Genomic DNA, 22,151 nt, shown 5'->3' with positions numbered 1-22,151 from the left:
AACTACTCTTGACTGTGTGTAACATAGCTTCCTCCCTGCATATCTAGTAATATGAGGGAATTAACCTGTTCAGACCTATTACAGTTTAGAGTAAATATTCAGGTTAGACAAGGGGAGATATTAGTGTTTGGGAGACGTGAAATTAAAAAACCCACACAATACACACAAACACTCGTATGAGCCTACTTCGTTCTCCATAACTGATCTCCCCACCCCATTAAAGCACTATAAAAGCTCATGTTTGGGCCTAGGAGCCCTCTAAATTTACATAGCACATCAGAATTCTTAGAATCAGTTGGAAGGGACCACGTGGATCATCTAGTCCAACTCCCTACAGTGCAGGAATCTTTCACCCAACATGGGGTTCAAACTCATGACCCTGATTCTCATGCTTTACCAACTGAGCTAAGAGGCCTGACCAGGACCACAATTTGCCTCTTCTGGTCCGATTAGAGCCCTCAACAGGACCTCCCCTCTTCACAACATTGTGCTGGAGGCCCCTCTTGTCAATGAAATCAATTTACTTGTAGCAGCAATGTTGCTATGACGTTGGCGAAGATAGTCAGGATTAGAGTACCATAGTGATCTTTCTGATTCGTGAGGCTCAGAAAGCATGACAGCTCACAGGGCTTATAATTTGTGGCCTAACAGTTTTGTGTCCCTGACATTACTGTCATTGCCTTTCACTGGCCACATTCCAGTGAAGGCTTGTCAGCAAAAGCAGTGATCTTCTGGCAGTGAATGCCAGAAATATGGTCCCTTTTTAAATTAAGGGGAGGACACTGCCTTTTATTTTAGAGTGGAGTGCTGTGGTGGCACTTGTGACAACCCTCCAGGTGTGGAACTACAAATCCCATCAGCCCCAGCCAGCAACAGGGATGATCAGAATCGCAGTCCAGCAACATCCAAAGGGAGACAGATTGCCCATTCCTTGTGCAGTGGTGGGCTGCCAAAAAGCACAAAAACACACACAGTTTTAACAATGGAAAATGGCGTCTAAGCATTTCATATCTCCTCCTTCCGCAGTACATTTTCTCCGTATGGATTTCCAGGCACAGGTTAACGTTATTGGATTCAATATTCCCAAATGACTTCACTTGTGTGTTGTATGTTTCATCTTTATTGGTTTCTAGAGCTGACTTAAATTGCGCAGTTTACACAAACCAAGCAAAATCCATCCCCTGGAAGCAGGAGAGGGGAGGACAAAAATTAAGGCTACCAAACTTTGTTTCCTTTGGCCAATGGGAAAAATTATCAGGATGGATTAGGTGGACATAATTTGGGGCAATAGCTTGCAGTTTTTACTGACGTTTTTATTGCTGATGTATAGAATTTAGAATTAATCAGATACACTGTTATTTCTCTCTTTCACTCCCTTCCTCCCAAATGAACATGGGAAGGGCCAAATTTCTTTCAATCGCTGAAATTTAGCGTGCAACTGAAAAAGAACGTCAAGGCTAGAGGCACCACAGGCGAGCTGTTAATGTGGGAACAAAAGGGAATTTGGCCAGTTTAATAACAAACGATGGTGGAGCTTTCCCAGAGATGGCTTAAGCCCAACTGGCCCTTTCCACCCTCCAGAGCTACAGTATATATGCCTTTCAAGGATTTGCGGTCTGGCATAATCAAGACAGAGTAAACTTACATTCCTAGAAAGGAAAGAAATATAATTAACCAACACAACAAGGTTAGGCAGTATAATGCCCTAGGTTAAAATAACACCGCAGTTAAGAAGTGCTCAGTAAGCAATCAAAATCTATAGTGCACTGGTCTGTGCTGATCCAGGGAAGGAACTCAGAAAACTTCAAGTACATTATTATCTTTTAGGTACCCTGTAGAGATGGTTGTTCCTGAAAATATGAATAAAAAAAGATTTGGAGCCAGGGAATGGTGTGTGTTTTAGCATGTTTTAATACCTCCTCCTGCAGGGTTTTTTTTCTCACTGTGTCTGTGTCACTTTCCATTTTCTTTAGTACTATAAATCAAGGCTTCTTGTTTTTGAAAAAAGAAAAAAAGATGTGGTTGTTCTAGAAGTAAGGAGATTGAAAAGAGCAAATATGCTATGGTCCTCACATGGACACTCTTAAAAGCATCACGTGGTAGCTGTTAACAACACTATGCAAATTCCCTACCAAGTGAGTAATGTATATAGGGAAAGGTATGCGATTGAGAAACCTAAGCAAAAGAGCAGAATGTTGAGCCAAGAATCAGATCCCTGCACAGAGCTACTAAGCCTTTTATGCTGCACCAACTTACCTGCTTCTCTCTGAAAAGGATTTGGTCTCAGTGACCCATGCCTGAGTAATGCCATACTTACCACTGCACTCCATGAGCTCTCGTCCACACTTCTGTTCGTCCTGCCACTTTGCCCAAAGGAAACCTGCTCCTTACTGCTGAACTGGAACAAACATCCATCGGGTTTTCCACAAACTGACATTTGCTCCGATTCAGCAGTAAAGAGCAGGTTTTTCCATAGAATGCAGTGGGGCTAATGGAAAACCACTCAGAGCCATTCTTTCCGGGCGTGAGACAAGCAAAGTGTGGATAAACCCTACACTGGAATGCCTTGAGGATGCAGTTTAGAAGCTACCACTAGTGCAAAATTGTTTCCTGACAGACCCAGGCTGGCCACAAGGAGCACAGTACTCCCAGGGAACACAGGAAGTTACATTATTAAGAGATCAAACTATTCATCTTTTTAGCCTAGTAATATCAACCCTGTAGATGCTCTGCAAGATCTCAGCCAGAAGGACGTTTGACTTCCTAGCATATTTGCAAGGATAACATGTAAAGTGGATCATATTCCGGGAGAATTTCCCCTTTTTGAATAAACTGCAATTTAATGGCCAGTATTTCTCTCTTGGATAAAACAAGTCTCGGGCAGACATGCAACTCATAGTACAATCATAGAATTTTCTGCTGCACAACTGACATTCTAAATCACATGGGGAGACTCTGAAGAGTTCCCTGGTTCAGACTTCCTATCTCCATTGGTTGGCAGGCGATTGGGGGGTGGGAAGAATTTAGCACACTCATCCCCACTCTCTGTGCTAGCTTGTAGGTTTCACATGCAAGCAGAGCACCCAAGCAGGGCTTAGGAGGCATTGCATTTCTGACCTTCACTTCTTGAACTGCTGCTGAGCTGGTAATGATTTGATTCATTTTTGAGACTTGAGGAAACAGCTAATACCAAACACAGTATCAATATCAGACCTTTGAAAGCGCCTAGTAGCGATTTCCAAAAACATCGGGGGGTATGGAGAACCCTGCTGGATCTAGCCAAAGGCCCATCTGTCTCAGTGTTGTGTTGTTACTGAGGCCAACCAGATGCCTTATGAGAAGCCTGAAAGCGGGAGTTTGGTGCAATGGCACTCTTATAAGAGTGGAACGATCTCCTTCAGGAGGTTGTGGACTCTCCTTCCTTGGAGGTTTTTAAGTGTGGACATCTGTCATGGATGCTTTAGCTGAGATTCCTGCATTGCAGGGGGTTGGACTAGACGACCCTTGGAGTCCCTTCCAACTCTACAATTCTATGATTCGCAGGAAGTGGTATTCATAGGAATAGTGCTCAACTCAAGAGATCAAGCCCCTGAGTCATTTATATAACACAGCACTTGTCCTAGGTGTTCAAAAGGTTCTTTACACATGAAATCCAATTCAGGCTTTACCTTGGTCTAGCTCCGAGCTTCTCCAGCGTTTCGTCTGCCGTCTTCATAAGGGCTCCTCCAGTCACTTCACTTTGTCCTATCAATAATAAATGGCCCACAGTGAGAAATCATATCAAACTTAAAGGAGGAAGGGGAAACAGTGTAAAACAGAGCTTTAAAATCCTGCTCATGTATAAACAATAGGAGCATAATGAAAATATGCCTGCTGAGGCATCTGGTTATTGCCGTTGTAATAACACCATTCATAACAAAAAAACATGCTACATGTCAAACCATCTACAACAACATCAGCATCAAGCAACATTGTCATTAACCTCCCCTCTTTCTCTGCGCCGATCCTACAGCAGCTAATGTAGGGGACCTTGGACAACTGGATGTTGAAACCCAATAATACTAGAACCCAGGGTGGTCAAAGAGGTTGGATGGTGGGAGAAGTTCTGAAAGGAAGCCGTCCTTCACACAGCACATAGAATGGAACTTGATGCCTCAGGGTGCAGCAAAGGTCACCAACTTGGACAGCTTTAGAAGACGGAAAAAATTCATGGAAGATAAAGGCTATACAGGGCTGCTAGCCATGTTGGTCATATATTTTCTCCTGCATCAGAGGCAAAATGCTATGGGTTATCAGCTGCTAAAGAGCTTTCATGCCCTTCTTCGGGCTTCCGACAGGCATCTGGTTGGCCACTGTGGTAAACAGGATGCTATGTAGACTAGATATGCCTTTGCTCCTCTCCCATAGGCCTCCTCGTATGCTAAGCTGTGGAAATGGCAGCACTTGTTCTCTTGACTGGATGTGTGTACAATGAATGTACAGTACTTGGGCAGGGGGAGAATGGAATCCCTGCAATAAGTTGTGTCCCTTGACCTTTTTTGCATGGTTCCTATGTACATTCAAGCAGTATGTCAGACAGGAACCCACCCGCATATACCAGAACTTATGGGCATACAGTTTTTTATGTACAAAGGTATTTGCATAGACTAAGTCAGGGCTTGTCAGCATGATCCCGTTTCCCGCATTTGTGTTCAGTTGTACTAATGTTTGCAATTAAATTATCAAAATTATCTATGGGAGTATATGTATGAAGAAGATCAATTGTGCTAAGGCTAGTTCTTGCACTGTTTTTCTCCTACACACCCAAGGAAGCTGACCTTGGCTGTGTGCACATCACAGCTGGCCTGGACTAGACATGTCCTAATAAGCTAGCGTTCCAAAAAGAAGCATGTTTGTTATGAAATAAATTATAAGAAACTTCCATGCACAACTCCCTCCCCTCCGCCACCCACGTGTAAAAGTCTGTCCTATTAAGTAGAGGCTTGTAAAGGAATGAGTGGCTTAAGAAAAAAGAATCCCCAGTGGGTGCTATGCTTTCTATAAATGCCATTATAGATAAAATAAAAAATAATCACCTCTCTCAAACTGAAATGAAACAAGACTGACAATTTGGAACAGTGCTCAGTATTGTTACCCAGAAAAGTAAAGGTAAGTCGCATGGCACATGCAGCTGTAGTGCCAGTTTCCTCTTAAAGCCAGCCGAGGGACCTTGCAAACCAGTTGCTGGCTCCTGATCTCCTATAAGAAGTTACAAGGGGACTAGTGTTTGGGTCTGCACCAACCTTTTGCTCTTGCAAACATTTACCTTGACATTACTACTCATGAAAACATACTAAGCAAAGCTCTGTTTTGGAAATTAGGAACATTTTTTTCTAAAAAAATATGATTAAGACTCCAGTCCGAAATATATTAAATTGGAATGCTGCTGAAATCAATTAGATTTGATTTAGGGAAAACATAGTTAGGACCAGGCTACAACTTTGCTTAAATATTACTTTAATAATACTTTACTAGAATATGACTTGAATAAAAAATAATAATGTGTATCAATGATTTGCACAGTTACTATCAATGAGCTATTCTGAGTTACACTACAGTTTCTGTGACTATGTAGTTCATACAGGGCTGTCTCCATGTTGGCTCCACCTTGGCAAAGTGTTCTCTGGTGGATCCCTTTCTGTGTTGAAATCCCACCCACTCCCCTACCCCACAATGAGTTTACTTTGACAGCAACAGCTGTCAAAGGAGCCCATCTTCTCACCCGAAATGTTTCAACATCTATACAAAGCCACTGAGTGAAACTGTAAATAGCGTTAGGGCTGGGTGTAAGTCAGGCATAGGCAAACTCCGGCCCTCCAGATGTTTGGGACTACAATTCCCATCATCCTTGACCACTGGTCCTGTTAGCTAGAGATGATGGGAATTGTAGTCCCAAACATCTGGAGGGCTGGAGTTTTCCAATACCTGGTATAAATCAATATGCATACAGAATGATAGAATTGGAAGGGATTCCAAGGATCACCTAGTCCAACCTCCTGCAATACAGGAATCTCAAGTAAAGCATCCATGACAGATGACCATGGATGGACAGATGACCAGCATCACATAGCACAGAGATACATGAAAATTAAAGAAACGCGGCTCGTTTGTCTGCTTGAGTAGGGCGTTTCCGACTTATGTCAGAAGCAATGGGTTTTTTTTCATCAGAGGGGGGAGGGAAGGAAGGAGGATTAGGGGCTCAGTGCTGCTTATGGCATCCTTAACCATCACCCCAGGGTGCCACAATTGGTTGAAAAGCACTGCCCTAAAGAATGATAGCATTTATCCATTAAGAGTAAATAATAATAATAATAATAATAATAATAATAATAATAATAATGTAGGATCCTCAATACTTTAGAGCGTTGTGGGCTTCTGCTAGTGGAGTGGGGCTCCCCCCTCTCCTCCCCGTGCCCCCCAAAACTGGCTCCAGGGCACTTGGGAGAACCCCTAGAACAGCATATGGGGGAAGGAGAGGGAGACTGTTCCACTTGGCAAGTGGAAAGAAAAGCTCGCCCTGATGGAACGATTGACATAGCACAACATTGAATTCCTTCCCCTGTATGCTTTTAATATCCTGATGCATGTCCACATGAACCACAAATGTCAAAAGGATATTAATTTTATCTCACTCCTTTTTTTAAAAAAATACTTGTGTATTATATTAGACTCATTAATTCAGTTAACTTGTGAATCCTTGGAAATATATGTTTGTTATTTGGAACATATGCTCAACTTAAATTACTTGCAGAAATTCCAGTTTTACACATGATAAACTAGTTGAGTGGGAAGTGAAAAGCTTAAAAAAAAACAGCTGACACCCTGATCTTAAGCATCTGCATTGGCACATCCGTCAATCCCTAGACCAGCCTTCCTCAACATTGCATCTTCCAGATACTTTGAACTACAACTCCCATCAGCCCAGTCAGCCTGGCCAATGGTCAGGTATGATGGTACATGGAGTATGACATATCTGAAGGGCACCAGGTTGGGGAAGCCTGTCCTAGAGCCTTCTGTCCTGGATAATTATCAGCCAGTTTCCACTGTCCCTTTCTCTGTGTCCAAGATGTTTAAGCAAATGGTAGGTTCTTGGATAGGATGGATGCATTCCAGTTGGGAAGACGGCTTTGTTCGGGGACTGAATCTGCACTGACAGATGACCTGCACTGGAAACTGCATAGGGGGAGCGTGGCATCGTCATTTCTGCAGGATCGCTCTGTGTCTTTCAACGCCACCTACTATGGTAACCTCTGGATTCTCTACCTGGGTTACAGATGGTTTTGTGACGGCTTCAGCACTATTTGAAAGGCAAGTTCCAGGAGGTGGTGCTGGGGGGCCACTGCTCAGCCCCTTAGCCTTTGGCCTATGGGTCCTATGGAACTCCCATTTCACACCCTGCGCTCGTTATAGCTACTTTAAACCCACTGGCAATGGCCACTTAAAAGTATGGAACACAAGCTAACCCAGGATAGCAATCTGAGGAACTAAGGGGAATCAAAGCCACAAGAGACGATGTTTTAGGCCATGGGCAGGCAAACTAAGGCCCAGGGGCCGAATCCTGCCCAATCCCCTTCTAAATCTGGCTCACGGACGGTCTGGGAATCAGCATGTTTTTACACGAGCAGAATGTGTCCTTTTATTTAAGATGCATCTCTGGGTTATTTGTGGGGCATAGGAATTCATTCATTTCCCCAAAAAAAATATAATCGGGCCCCCCACAAGGTCTGAGGGAGAGTAGACCAGGCACCTGCTGAAAAAGTTTGCTGACCCTTGTGTTTTAGGCTTTACTGACAAAATTAAAACAAACTCATCATTGGGGCGAAATGGCATCAATATCAGATTAAAAGGTAAAGGTAAAGGTACCCCTGCCCATACGGGCCAGTCGTGTCCGACTCTAGGGTTGTGCGCCCATCTCACTTAAGAGGCCGGGGGCCAGCGCTGTCCAGAGACACTTCCGGGTCACGTGGCCAGCGTGATGAAGCTGCAACTGGCGAGCCAGCGCCGCACACGGAAACACCGTTTACCTTCCCGCCAGTAAGCGGTCCCTATTTATCTACTTGCACCCAGGGGTGCTTTCGAACTGCTAGGTTGGCAGGCGCTGGGACCGAGCAACGGGAGTGCACCCTGTCGCGGGGATTCGAACCGCCGACCTTTTGATCGACAAGTCCTAGGCACTGAGGCTTTTACCCACAGCGCCACCTGCGTCCCTAATATCAGATTGCTGATCGTCTAATAAAAATATGTAACTTTGTCCCTAAGCTCAGCCTCCTTATGTGGTGTGAGGTGGTGTGCCTCTGAATAGCAGTCGTGGGAGAACATAAATGCAGATAGCTCTGTTGTGTTCAAGCCCTGCTTATGGGCTTCCTATAGGCATCTGATTGTCTACCGTGAGAACAAGATGCTAGGGCAGGGAAGATCTTTTGCTTGATGCAGTAGGTTCTCAACAACCGGCAAGTAGTTTAGCTCAGAGACCAAGCATCTGTCTTATATGCCAGACAAACAAAAAGCAGATCCCACAAGCCTGAAGAGCTACTATTCCTGATACGGATTATGGAAACAAGCCAATCAAGTGCCTCCACAGCCACATTCTGTCCATCCAATCACTGCTCCAGAAGTGTGTAGGACCAGGCACAATGCCCTCCCCTACTGGTACAATGCCACAATAAGAGTTTGGGTGCTAGCCATCACAAAGAAGCTCAAGACCTAGTACCAGAATGTCAAGCACTGAAAGTGTTAAGGGCAGGCGTGCGTCCCTGAAACTAGCAGGGGAGGATGTGGAACCTTTGAGAGTTCTGATATGTGATATTCTAAGGACCATTTGAGCATCCCAGCCACTGCAGTCCAACTCTGAATGCTGGTTTTTTTTCTAGTGCCTGCCTCATGAGGAAAATGGCTCTTGCTCACTTGTCTCGGGTAAGGGACTGCAACACAAGCGATTGTTTGCACTGCAGCAATTCAAGTAATTCTGTAAGTTTGCTTTTTTTCCTGCTAGTAACAGCCTGCAAGGAACTCTTCCGAATCTGTTGCCAAATGCAGAATGCAATAAAGGGTTAAATGATACACCAATTAAACACAGCAGATATATAAACATGGAAATTTATATCTTAATCAGATTGGATTGCACAAATTACTGAAGACCACATATTTTCACGCAGTGATGTGGACTTTTGGTAGGCAGCAGCCTTAAATGGCTTGTGGGTGGTGCTGACCGTACCTTTCGAATATACAATGGTACCATGCAAAAAAATTGTCAAACTTTCAGCTAAAGCTCTGTGGAAGCTAAAAATGCAAGGACTCCATCAACAAACAGATTATGTAAATTAAATGCAAAATATAACATTTAAAAATCGCATTATAAAAATGTATACTGGGTGTATTTTGTGAAATATGCTTTTGCAATAATAGTCAAGTATGCCAATAGACGACATCTCTACCACTAAGGCAAGTTAGTGCATAATTAAGAAGTCTTGTAGTTGAAAAGAACTACTGCATAATTTTGCTTTTATAAAAACCACCTTTTAAATATTCTTTGAATCTGCTGATACGAATGATTTTTTTTTTAATGCATCTACTCAAATTAACAGTATTTTCACCTCAGTGCAGATTTTCAACCCTAATATATTCTAGCTCCCCTTACTATTTCAAGTGCATTCAGAATCTGTCTGTATCTGAACACATAGTGACAATCTTGAATTCCACTTTTGGATGCAGTCCTGTAGTTTTGCATGAGAGTAACCCCCACTGAACTCAACAGGGCTTACTTCTGAGTTAGGCATTGCCCTGTTAGGAACCAACATTAATATACTGTCACTCAATTCCTCTGTCTCTCCATAGTAATGGCTAGTACTGAAATTTAGTACCAAAAGAGCACATTCAGAATATTAGCATGTTTTGATAATGTCTTATATTCAGTTCTTTCTTTCTAGAAAAAGAGGTCACCATAAAGTTTCTACACTAAGTGCAGCACTTTTTAACAACAACAAAAAGAGGTGCAGGTATTGCGTACCCCCGAAGAAGAAAAAGCACTACTTATATTGGTGCCTAGTTGATTAATTTCAAACCCCCCTCCCAAAATGGTCGGAACATTTTAGTTTAACCAAACATATAACTATAAAATCACTGGATAAGAGTTGAATGAATAATAACAATCCTCATAGCCACGTACATAGTTTTCATCTGCTTTGTTGACTGCAACCATTTTCAGATTATACACTTAAGTAGTCGAACCATAACTCTCATCGGCAGCATAAAGCTCTTCTATATTGGAATCAGATAACCGTTCAAATGAGGGGAAGGAGGGGGGGGAGGATTTATCTAATTCAAAGTATATATACTGTACAGATTGTACGGTTGAAAATCTCCTGCAGTTTAAAGCACTTGAGCATTACGGCATCCACAAACCTGTAACAGAATTCCATCCTACGCCCAGAAGCTAAACAAAATCGCCAAGGATGATGGAAAAGCAGGCGTGTAACACATACATGGCTGAAAGCATGAAACACATGGCTGCATTTCTCCTGTGCTGTAGAAGTTAAAGGTGCTGAACCACTTTTGTCTCTTTCTGATATGGATCCAAGATGCCAGGCATGGAGACCAGGGCAATGAAACTAATGCAGTCAGCCTTAGCAAATTAGGTAAATTAGAAATCGTTTGATGGCATTCTATTGTTGCCATTGTAATCACAGTAATTTTCATTGGTAATGGTGCTTCGTGATGAAGTGGGATTCTCACGGAATAATTGTGAAAGGTATACTGGAAGAATCGGCGTGTAGCATCTGGCTGCAAAAAGGAAGAAAAAAAGCTCTTCGGATTCAAATTGGCATTATATTTTATCTTGAAAATTTATTAGAGATTCACATCATGCCATTTTAAGTGGAAAAGGTGAAAGCAGAGTAATTTTGTTCTATGAATTATTCATAATTATTCAGACTGGGTGAAGCTGCCATCCAGGCACTGACAGTTTCTTCTGCTCTGAGCCTCCATTTACGCTTGTCATTTTTATTCCTTTATCTGCGATCGCTTTCTTAGTTACAGAACTTGTCCCTTAGGGCTTCCTCTTCGCAAAAAAACAACAAAAACCTGAGTCTTTCAAATCAGCAAGAATGCAAAGGATGTGCTGTTTGCCACAAATCACAGTTCTCCACGAGCTGTCTTTTTCTCTCCCCCCATCACATCGCCCCCCCTCCAATAGCATTTTGAAAACCCACATCCACAACGTTGCCTGTTCTTTGATTAGATGGCTTTAGAGAAGGAAAAAGGAAAAAGAAACAGCAAAATACAAAAAAAGAGAGCGTGTTGCGACTGAAGAAGAGTTATATGTTCTCCTGAAACAACAACCCAGAAGATAGTGGTGTTTTGTGCGTCTTCCTTTGTTGTCAATGTAACCCATTCTAGCTGCATAGCATCACGCAGAAAGAAACAACCGTTAAGGCAGGCTGACTTCAGTGCCCTCGCTTCCAATGTGACGCGGACAAGGACTGCGCTCACGACAGACTAATCCACACAAATATACACTTAGGAGGCTAAAAAAAAGAGAGAAAAGAAAACCACAAGTAAATAGCTGCTTATGGAAAAGAAATGTAAAAAACAGAAACCAGCAGCAGTTGGGTAGCAAAGTGGAGCACTCGATTCTCACAGGCTGAAAGCGAAAGAGAGTGCAATCCCAGAGATTCTCCACTTGATGGCTGGCTGTGACACTGCTAGCCGACTGCTACCCTGCATCCATCCAAAAGGACTGGGATTGATTTAGGTCAGGGAGTCTGCTTTCTCGCTTGAGCTTTTGCTCTAACCGGTGGGAGAAACTGTGGCTATATCTATAGGACCAGGAACTAATATATTACTCTGGGATATTGAAAAGGCTTCCGCAGCAGAGCACTTGCAAAAAAACAACAACCAAAAAAGCAGAAGGGGGGGTTAAAAAGGCCCCAGACAGTAACAGGTATCGTCTCCTTTGTCCTGTTCCTGCAGGTGTGTGTCGTTGTAGCGTAAGCAACTGTTCACATACAAGGCAGAAAAACCAATCGCTCTTCGTCAGAGGCAATTTAGGTAAAAGGCTCCGAGCAGTGCGTGCCTCCGATCAAGAGACGCTGCGAATGTCTGAAGCTAACGTGCACATCCAGGTGGTATGCTTCTCCTGGACAAAGGTAAAAAATGTACACCGCAGTAAAACAGATGGAAGGTTTTTTAATACAAAATAATAAAGCCTATGCTGCTCCGTGCCCGGTTCTAGGCGTCTGCTTTGCCGCACTGCGACTAGAAAACTGCAGCAGGGAGAGCTCTGGCACTTGCGATAATGTAGAAAGCAGCAGCTCTGTGACAAAGCAGTCAGCTGACTTGCACTGTTATAATTCAATGTCCTCTCTAAAAATAAGGCCAGTTTCTAAGCTAGCACCAGAGGATGACCCGGCATACCAAATCCAGCCCTCAAAAAACCTGCAAGAAAGGGAGTGGTGCCAGGGATTCTTCTATTATTACCCTATATCAGATGTGTTGTTTTGTATGGGGTGACTTATTTTTGGGGTGGGAGTCCTGCTGCTTTTAGTAGAGTTACCCTTTGGCATACAGAACTGTTTGCACCATTTCTAAAGTTGCTACAGAGCTTTTAGCATCATCATCAAGCGATGAGCAACAGATAGGCAGGAATGGGTTACAGGTTTCCTAACATGACTCTGAACATGTCTCTGCTGCCCGGATACTGAAGTAATGGGTGCCGTGGGAAAATGCAGACCAAGAAAGGAACAGCAAATGCTAAGAGTCCAGGAGAAAGCTCTTTAGTCTTCATTATCCTGGTGCTCAGACAGCAATCCTCCTCCTACAGGTGAAAAACGTGCAGCAGTTCTCAGCTAAAGCTAACACGAGCTGGTGTCTGAAAATTAGGACAGCATGCCGACATTACACATTAAAGCCAGTTTTAAACACGTTTAAGTGTCACAGTACCAAATCAAGGATCCCTGGGAACTTTAATTCTATGAAAGAGCCATGGTCCCAAGAGAGAATTAACATGAAAAACAAGACAACCCTGTGGCACCTTGAAGACTATTGTGACACTAGGTTTTTGTCAGCAAAAGCCTACTTTAGCAGATAGATCATTTTGGGGGGGAAATTCTGGATGACTAAACTGGTTTCAGTCTTGTTGAAATGCTTACTGTGCCTGGGCATGAACACCAAAATATTTCATCCGAAGTGGCCCAACAGAAGCCAATGGTAGCTGAGAAACCATCTTCCAGTCTATCCATCTTTGACTAGGGCTGCAATCCCATACACTACTGCATTCAGAGGGCTTGCTTCTGAGGGGAAAAAAATGAGTTTGTTCAGAATATTAAGCTAGCATAGGCCTGATCCAAAAGGCCAGTCTCTTTGTAAAGGGTTCTCAGCCATCTAGTCTCCTTTATAATAATATAATGATTTATTATTTGTACCCCACCCATCCGACTGGGTCATAGCTGTCAACGTTTCCCTTTATTTAAGGAAAATTCCCTTATTCCGAATAGGATTCCTCGCAAGAAAAGGGAAAAGTTGACAGCTATGGACTGGGTTGCCCCAGTCTATGGTATGAAGCTGCAGGGTTTGAATCAAACCTTTCCCTGATCAACTAAGTAGCCAACGATTCCATCTCTCCACCAGCCACCCCTGTGCCACAGTGACAGAAAATACTGCTGCATCCAGAAGAGTGTTAAGACTATTGTTCTGTGGATGGGGAAAGGGAGAATTCATCACCCATGTCCTCTTTCACAGGACCAGCTACAATTCCAAACCTAACCTTGCTACACTTCAGTCATGCTCTGATAGGCTTGATAACCTACAAGCCTGTGCCTTTCTTTGCTTAAATTAGATGTGCAGAGGATCCTGCAAGGGCAATTAGATCTGGCAATTAGATCTGCTGCCACTAGCTTCCTTTAAAAAAAGCCCAGCACAGATGTGCTCTGTGACTGTAAGAAAGGTGGGAAATGTTTATCTGCTGCTGACAGGCACAGTCTTAAGGATGTTGCTATATAGCAGGAGTCAGCAAACTTTTCCAGCAGGGGGCCGGTTCACTGTCCCTCAATCCCTTGTGGGGGCCGGACTATATTTTGAAAAAATAATCATGAATGAATTCCTATGCCCCACAAATGCATTTTAAATAAAAGGACACATTCTAGTCATGTAAAAACACCAGGCAGGCCCCACAAATTCCCAGACCATACGTGGGCTGGATTTAGAAGGCGATTGGGCCGGATCTGGCCCCCGGGGCTTAGTTTGCCTACCCATGCTATATAGATACAAGAAGTTTCTTTTTAAAAAAATTAAGTTCAATGTTTTGTTATATTTTTATATACATTGGAAGCTGCCCAGAGTGGCTGGGGCAACCCAGTAAGATGTGTGGGGTATAAATAGTAAAATTTTAATTATGGAATGGGGTGTCCCTATTTTCATTGGATAAATGTTGGAGGGTATGGTACAGCTGTAGTGCAACTGGCAGGTGGCTCAGTGGTGGTGAGTGTCCCGTGGTGGTTAGTGGTATGGTGGCGGTGTTGCAGAGCAGGGTGGCACTTCCTGTTTTGCCTCAAGTGACAAAATGAGACGTACCACCCCTGACCTCAGGATTTCAGAACTTGCACCTTACCACCTCCACCTTCCCCCACCGCTGCGGGGCTCTCAGCAGCAGTGGCTGTGGCTGTCACAGCCTAGGCGGGTCTGCAAGCAGCCAGTCTTCCTGCAGCTGAGGAACCCTGCTGGCCGCGGATGCTGTGACGGATGCCACAGGGGCTCCTGCCCCAGGTGCGCCAATCTCAGGCTGGCTGGCACAAGGCTCGCCCAGTCCACTGCCAGGCTTACCCAGCACCAGGTCAGGTGAGTTCCCTGGACCCCTAATTGGGAACCACTGTTCTAGGACATCAAGGATGTCTGTCTATGCTCTGCTAGTCAATATTTCAGGTGGAAAAGGTTGGCAGGGAGCTGGAAGCAAAACCTCTGTTGCCCTGCAGCTCTCTGAAGCTGCCTTTGGAAAACAGGAGGAACACCGTGTGTCCGAAATATCCTTCCATTCACTGCTCCCAAAGCCAACTTCCAGACTGCATTCAGGAATGTGGGAAATAAATCTCTTTCATCTCCTGCGACCAAATTTAGCATCCACCCACCTCCCACCAGTCTCCAACATTCTGCTTCTTGATATTAATAGGGATGTGGGGAACTGGGTTTTATACAGAGAGATTGGAAATAGGCCAGAGAAAGTTAGCTGAGACACACTTCTGTTGAAATCAGCAGGGCATCTGAACACCCATGGGGCACTTCACGAATTGTAAGCATCAGTCCTACTAGAACACACATGCACCACAAATGCACGTGTATGTGTGACAAATGCAGACATGCCTGTTCCCCCCACCTTGATATCTTGTGTAGGAAAGTCATCATGTATCAAACTGCCTAAAATGCACTACATTTTAGTGCATTATATATATAAAATTCCATGTAATTCAATATTATTGCCAGGTACCGACTCAGCAATACATCTTACTATTTGCCTCTTTCCTCTGGGTGGCCGTGGATTTAAATGGTGATTTGCTCAGTCACTGCAGGTTTCTGATTTATTAAGCAATAATGAATAAAAGAAACATGCCACCCTGCTTTCCCTATTAAAGACAACTATTGCATTACTTATTTATTTGCACTCTCCTTAAATAAAGTTCAGCTCAGACGGATTCGAAGAGTAATATTCTGGGCCAGATGTTCATCTGAAGTGTTGAGAGGCTAGGATGAGATGGGAAATTTGAAAGAGGGTGGCAGGGGGGTTCTCTTAAGATTGCCTGTTCAAATGAGTTCAAAAGGTAGGGAGACAGAAGGGATTCTGTTATATTGCAGCCCACGTAATATCAATGGAAGGGATCAATATAGAGCGTTAGAAAAGTGTAGGGTAAACCAAAAGACAGGAAATCAAAAAATGCTGCTAGCCCCCCCACCAGCATGTTCAACAATGGTGTTTAAAAAGATCCGAATGCACTTCCCACTGTTAATATAGAGAGACAAAGTAAAAGTCTTTTGTAGGGTCAATCCTAGGCCACTGAGCCTAGCTTAAGTTAAGGCCTTAAAGGTAAAGGTAAAGGTACCCCTGCCTGTACGGGCCAGTCGTGTCTGACTCTAGGGTTGTGCGCCCATCTCACTTAAGAGGCCAGGGGCCAGCGCTGTCCGGAGACACTTCCGAGTCACGTGGCCAGCGTGGCGAAGCTGCTCTGGCGAGCCAGCACCAGAGCAGCACACAGAAACACCGTTTACCTTCCCGCTATAAAGCGGTACCTATTTATCTACTTGCACTTAGGGGTGCTTTCGAACTGCTAGGTGGGCAGGAGCTGGGACCGAAAGACGGGAGATCAGCCCGCAGCAGGGATTTGAACCGCCGACCATACGACTGGCAAGCCCTAGGCACTGAGGTTTTACCCATAGCGCCACCCGCGTCCCAAGTTAAGGCCTTGTGCCTGCTTAAATTAAAGTCTTGGTTTTTTTGTTAGTTCTGCAAGAAATGAGTTTTGTTTAACTTGGTGAAGCCTAGGCTCACAAGGGTCAAATCTGATAGTATTTAGGCACATAATATAACAGATTAGGAGATGACACAAGCCTAAAGATCTTATCTTTATGTGATCAAGTCACAGGAGCTGGCTTCCCCTAGCAGCTTAACTCCTTGCTTCCTACCATTTATTCTCTCTCTTGCTTTTATCTCTGCTTTTACCACCCCTTGAGCCAGTTTTGCACCCTAGCACTGAGAAAAGTAAGATATCGGTGACAAAAACCCTGCACCCTACCCGATGAGAACTTTCGGACATTTTTGTTCACCTGTGGAAATTTTCAAAATGCAATTCATTTTTTCATTAATTGATGGGTGAAACAAAACACACGGAAAATGCATTAGCAGAACTGCAAATAGCTATTAACCAGTAACAAGCACATAGAAAAAGCAAGATAACGAGAGTGTGCCGTAAATATATAATTTCACTATTAGATCACAGAGACACTCTGAAATTCATTCTAGGAGTCCATCTCTAGGCTGAACCAGCAGTAAACTGAGCATATTTTTAGTTGTTTGAAGACATATTTGATAGATGAGTTTGGAGTAAATTCATGCAACTGAGCCTAAAAGATCAGCAGGGACTCATTTTCAGCAGTGCTTACCTCTATGCCAAGGGTGGCAGAGAGGTGGCCTGATGGGCCAGATCTTTATTTCCCTCGCACTGCCAAACCAACTTTGACAGGTAGGTGGGGCCACCCAGCTACCAATCATCTGATATCCTATTGATGTCATGTGACTGACCCGTCCCCCTACACCAGGGGTAGTCAACCTTTTCATGTCTACCGCCCACTAATGCATCTTTCTTGATGGTAAAATTTCCTTACCGCCCACCAGTGCTGCAGTAACATGTGGCGTAGAACCCCCTACCTCCCACCTGGAATCCTGAAACACCCGCTAGTGGGTGGTGGGGACAGGATGACTACCCCTGCCCTACACCAAAGTCGACCCGCTACCGTCGGCAGAGCTACGACACAGATAAAACAGTGAGTAATCTCAACCAATTAACAATTTGAAATTGGCTTTGGTTTCTGATAATATTGCTCTTTAAGGTAGTGCTACCAAGAGGTTTTCAGATCAGGCACAGATGCAGAACTGCCACTTCTCCAAGACACAAATATAACCTGCGATTGTATGCACACATACACATATGCTGAACTGTTTCAATATTTTCTGCTAGACAGCAATGCATGTGGCTGGGAAAGGGGGAACCGTACATCAAATGGTAGAAAAACAAAATAAAGCCAAATCAAATAGAGGGGGAGGGGAGAAATCCTCACCTTCAAATTGTTGGACCAATTTAAAACTGGCCAGGTGCCAGCTCCATTTGCTTATATAAGCACACGAACACACAGATAAAACCCCAGGCATAATGAGCATTTCAAGTGTTGCAAAACAAGGGAGATCAGGCACCGTCCCGTTCAATAGGAGACATAAATGTTTATCAGTTTTGATAAACTCTCTTGCTTGCACCAACTATATAAATGAGCACTGTGGAAAGTAATAGCTGCAATGTTCATTGCAAATTTTTAGGTATTATATGGTGCCAGTAATATCACAGACATTGTGAGAAAAGGTTTGCGGGTCTGTATTTTGTTTTTTGTAGCAGTGAACTGATCTCGTGAAAATTCACAGGTGTATGGTGGATCATGGTCCCCTTTTCCATATGCGGCTAGAGCACCCATCCATGGTAAATGTATTGATTTGGTTATTGTGGTAGAAGTCGTTATATTAAAGGAGAAAATTTAATTAGGTGTGAACTGGAAGAATACTTATATGGCTTCTCTGCTCCAGTTGCTTCCTGGAGCTCTCATTTCCCCCTGTATCATTCAAAACAGAGTTGTGCTTTGAATGCAAGTCAAAAAGTAGATTGGGGGTATGTTTGGAGTAGAAAAAGAGTACAGCTGGAAACAAGAGTTGGCAACTGCTGCTTCCAGATACTGATGATAATTCCCCTCTTAAAGTGGCTTTTCTTCTTCACTGCCAGTTTTTTGTTTATATGCTTTATAAGGCATGCCGTTTCTGCAATATGGTGCCTTTATTATACTTTATATGGCATGCAATTTCTGCACAATTAAGCAAAGCATGAAAACAAACTGGCCTAGTTTTTCCACATCTGTGGCAATGTAATATGTGACTAGGAATTTACCCATTGTGCATATCTCCTTAGGTGTTGTATACTGTACTTATTAAGAAGTAATTAGAGATAATTCTGACCTACAGGTGATCTAGTGTGGCAAAATATGCTGTGCAGGTAACTTTCTTCTCATCTATGCACTGTGTTTTTCTAGCCACTTAACATTACAGTGGTACCTCAGGCTAAGAACTTAATTCATTCTGGAGGTCCGTTCTTAACCTAAAACTGTTCTTAACCTGAGGTACCACTTTAGCTAATGGGGTCTCCTGCTGATGCCGTGCGACTTCTGTCCTCATCCTGAAGCAAAGTTCTTAACCCAAGGTACTATTTCTGGGTTAGTGGAGTCTGTAACCTGAAGCATCTGTAACCTGAGGTACCACTGTATAGCAAAAGTATTTTTACGTGATACTGTCTTCAATAGCCATGTCAGTGATTTTAATGATTGCTCTCTTGAATTTTAGACCTGAATACATTTTCTTGAAAGATGAGTTCATTACTAAGACTTTTGAGTATTGATAGTCAAATAATGGCTAGCATTTTGTTGCTGCTGCCTTCAATCCAGTCAATTTAGACAGGATTGTACTTTATGCTGTACAACGATTTCTCTCCACCTACCTCTCACTGATGCTGTGCTTTCATGAGTGGGACTGTAATATTGTATTGTAGTATTTCATGTTTTTTAAGCCACCAAGAGTATGTCATAGTGAATCCTATATAAATACTATAAACAAACAAATCAAAAGCATCTGACCAATATAAAGTTCTGGTCCGTTTGTGCTATTGCTTCAAAACCACACTTTACAACTTTGTGCTAGTCACTAGTACAAAGACCCTTACCATTGCTCCTACAGTATATGCTCTTAGCTTTGTGTCCTAACATTTGGCTTCTCCACACTGTTCTATTGTCAGCTCCAAAAATAAAATTTAAGTCATCCTGTAATCTGAAGTTCCCTATCTCATATCAAGGAAGATACACACAAGAAGGTGATGGACTGAAGATGGAGGGTCCTGTTTGAGGGTCAGGGCAGAGAGGGCCTCCCAGACGGGGAAGCTCCCAGGCAGTGCTGGATTAAATCCTGTGGAGGCCTGTAGGCAGTCAAAATCTTGAGCTGGGGCCCTCATGCATGTGCTCTAGTGGGATAACATTGAACTAAGAAAGTTCAATTGTAATTTTCTTTCAAGATCAAATCAATGTTATTGTGATCCGTTGTTGCAGGGCACATAAAATAGGCCAGTCCCTATCCTACCTATTTATTGTTTCTTATGTGAAAAACTTTCAATGAAAATTGATTACAAAAATAAAATTTAATTGAGCATTTAAAAGTGACAGACACCAGTGATTCACAGGAAACTGAATTCTATTATCAATACCATGGTTTGTGCATTTTCCTTTACTTCTACAGTCCTTGTTCCTTATTATGGAACCTCTATGAGTATTTATTGATGACATTTGTCTTTCCATTCAAAGATGCCCAAGGCCACATTCAAAATTTAAACAACAGGTATATACAACAATCATACCACAGCTCTGACTAGAAAGTAAATCTCTTTGTCTGTTGGGGCCCCAGTACATATTTCTGTGGGGGACCAATTCTACCTCCCACAACAGTGTTTGGACTGGTAGCAATCATTGGTCTCAGGAAGAACATGGGGACCTTGTATGTCTGTTTCCAGGGACCTGACAAGAAACAAGCAACCACCATTATAAATACAGTACCGGCCCCATCTCTGTCTTGCATTGCAGCCTCTTTTTCTTCAGCTGAATATAAAACTTTTGGCCCCAGATGGTGAAAATGCTTGAGTTTGAGGGTCATGCTTAACAGGGTCCATTTAGGGAATTAATGCCCTGCACACACAAGTGTTTTTAGTCTCTAAACAACAAACAGGATTGATTTCCAAATGGTGGCATTAAATCCAAACTGCTAGTGCGCAAACACAATAGGGCAATGTACTAGAACTGAGTCAGAAAGCAGCTAAAAGGAAATAGTATTCTTGATAGCGAGTAAACTATTAACCGACACCAACTATTGCAGCTGCAGGTAAAACAAATGAGCGATAACATTGCACCTGGCCTTCCATAAAATGTTCTCTGTGATTTAACTATGGACGGTGATAAGTGAGCATTTTCTAGCTTGGTAATTAATACCACAGAGAGAGAGAGAGAGAGAGAGAGAGAGAGAGAGAGAGAGAGAGAAGACTTTGTTGTTTTGTAGGAACAGCTGATAGTATTTTACTTAGCACAAACTTTTGTCTCTGTGCAGATTTATGATTTACAAGATGAGAAGGTCTGTGTGAAGAACAAACAGTTTGGTACATGGGCTGGAATACACTGGTTGACTTATCCAGATCAGTGCCTTTCATATAAAGACAATAATCCGTGTTAAGTGAAGTAACAAACTAGTCTTTCTTATATAACCGTTCTGATTTCTCAAAAACTTGCCAGATGTTACTAAGGTTAACTTAAATTACTCTTAAGTGATTTGGTTTCTACCACTTCTTGAAATCACCTAGTAATTATTGGGGGGGGGGGTTGCCATTTTTAACGTCTCTTTTCAAAATTTTAGAAGTATTTTTATTGCTGAGTTTATCACTAAGACATAGTGGCAAATTATTTTTTTTTTTTAATCAACATGCATGAACAAAGTTATTGCAACCAGTTTTGAGATGAAAGCATATAGTGCAACAGAAGAAAGCACTGCTGCAATTCCTCTGTGACAAGATTGTATCACTGTGCTGCGGTATACGTCTGGTCAGAGGCAAAACTAGGCTTTATTTCACCCGGGGTCAAAGACCCAGTTTGGCACACACACACACACACACACACACCCTGCACACACACAGGAGCCTCAATGGCGCTCCTCTGGAGGCTTCACCCAAGGCAAAAAAATCAGCTAGGAAACCCCACCCCCTAGCTATGGCAATGCATAAGTGACAAGCGCTTAGGACTAAGGACTTGGGGGCAACAGCAAGTGAATTGAAGGTTATGAAAGAAAGTGCAGCAACCGAACAACACAAATAAATAGACAAAGGTAGGGGAAATGTAGAAAATTAAATAAGTTGCCTTTTAATATTGCCGTTCTTATGGCGTTGACTTTTATTATTCATGTAAGCTGCCTTGAACTAAATGAGAAACTAAGAGGTATAAATATTATATAAAAAAAATCTACAGACACCGTCTTTTATACCAAAACTTTGCATTTTAACCCAAATTACAAACCAAAATGGTATTATACTACAAGCTTGGTTTACAATTCAGTTTGCAAAATAAACCAAATCTTAAGAATTTCGCTTTATAGGTGATACTGTGAAGATCAATGGAAAATATTCTCAGCTACGTTTGGGCAGAATTGCTCAAAACTCTGAGCATTGACATTATAAACTGAAATGAACTGTCTGTTCCATGTTGCTTAGAGCCAATATCCTAGATCGTCTACAGATTCA

General features: G+C 42.8%; 2 long non-coding RNA genes across 3 annotated transcripts in view; one reads left to right on the top strand and one right to left on the bottom strand.

The window, feature by feature from the left end:
* LOC310848258 overlaps positions 1 to 22,151 on the bottom strand; it is a 33,013-nt gene that overhangs the window by 5,323 nt on the left and 5,539 nt on the right. The window contains exons 2-3 of one of the 2 annotated variants that reach the window (XR_014566236.1): positions 10,441 to 11,561; positions 3,669 to 3,744 (exon numbers count right to left, since the gene is read on the bottom strand). This is a non-coding gene — a long non-coding RNA (uncharacterized lncRNA). Of the gene's footprint in view, positions 1 to 3,668; positions 3,745 to 10,440; positions 12,302 to 22,151 lie in introns of those variants that run through there. The other variant, XR_014566237.1, reaches the window with a different exon arrangement.
* The window catches only part of LOC310848256, a 388,509-nt gene continuing 383,692 nt past the window's right edge, over positions 17,335 to 22,151 (top strand). Inside the window, exon 1 of the long non-coding RNA XR_014566219.1 lies at positions 17,335 to 17,559. This is a non-coding gene — a long non-coding RNA (uncharacterized lncRNA). The remainder of the gene's footprint in view (positions 17,560 to 22,151) is intronic.

This window comes from Podarcis gaigeae (genome assembly GCF_964106915.1).
Source record: "Podarcis gaigeae genome assembly, chromosome: 7".
Lineage (NCBI taxonomy): Eukaryota > Metazoa > Chordata > Lepidosauria > Squamata > Lacertidae > Podarcis > Podarcis gaigeae.
The sequence above is the reverse complement of the archived record's forward strand: the minus strand, read 5'-3'. Positions and strand labels throughout refer to the sequence as shown.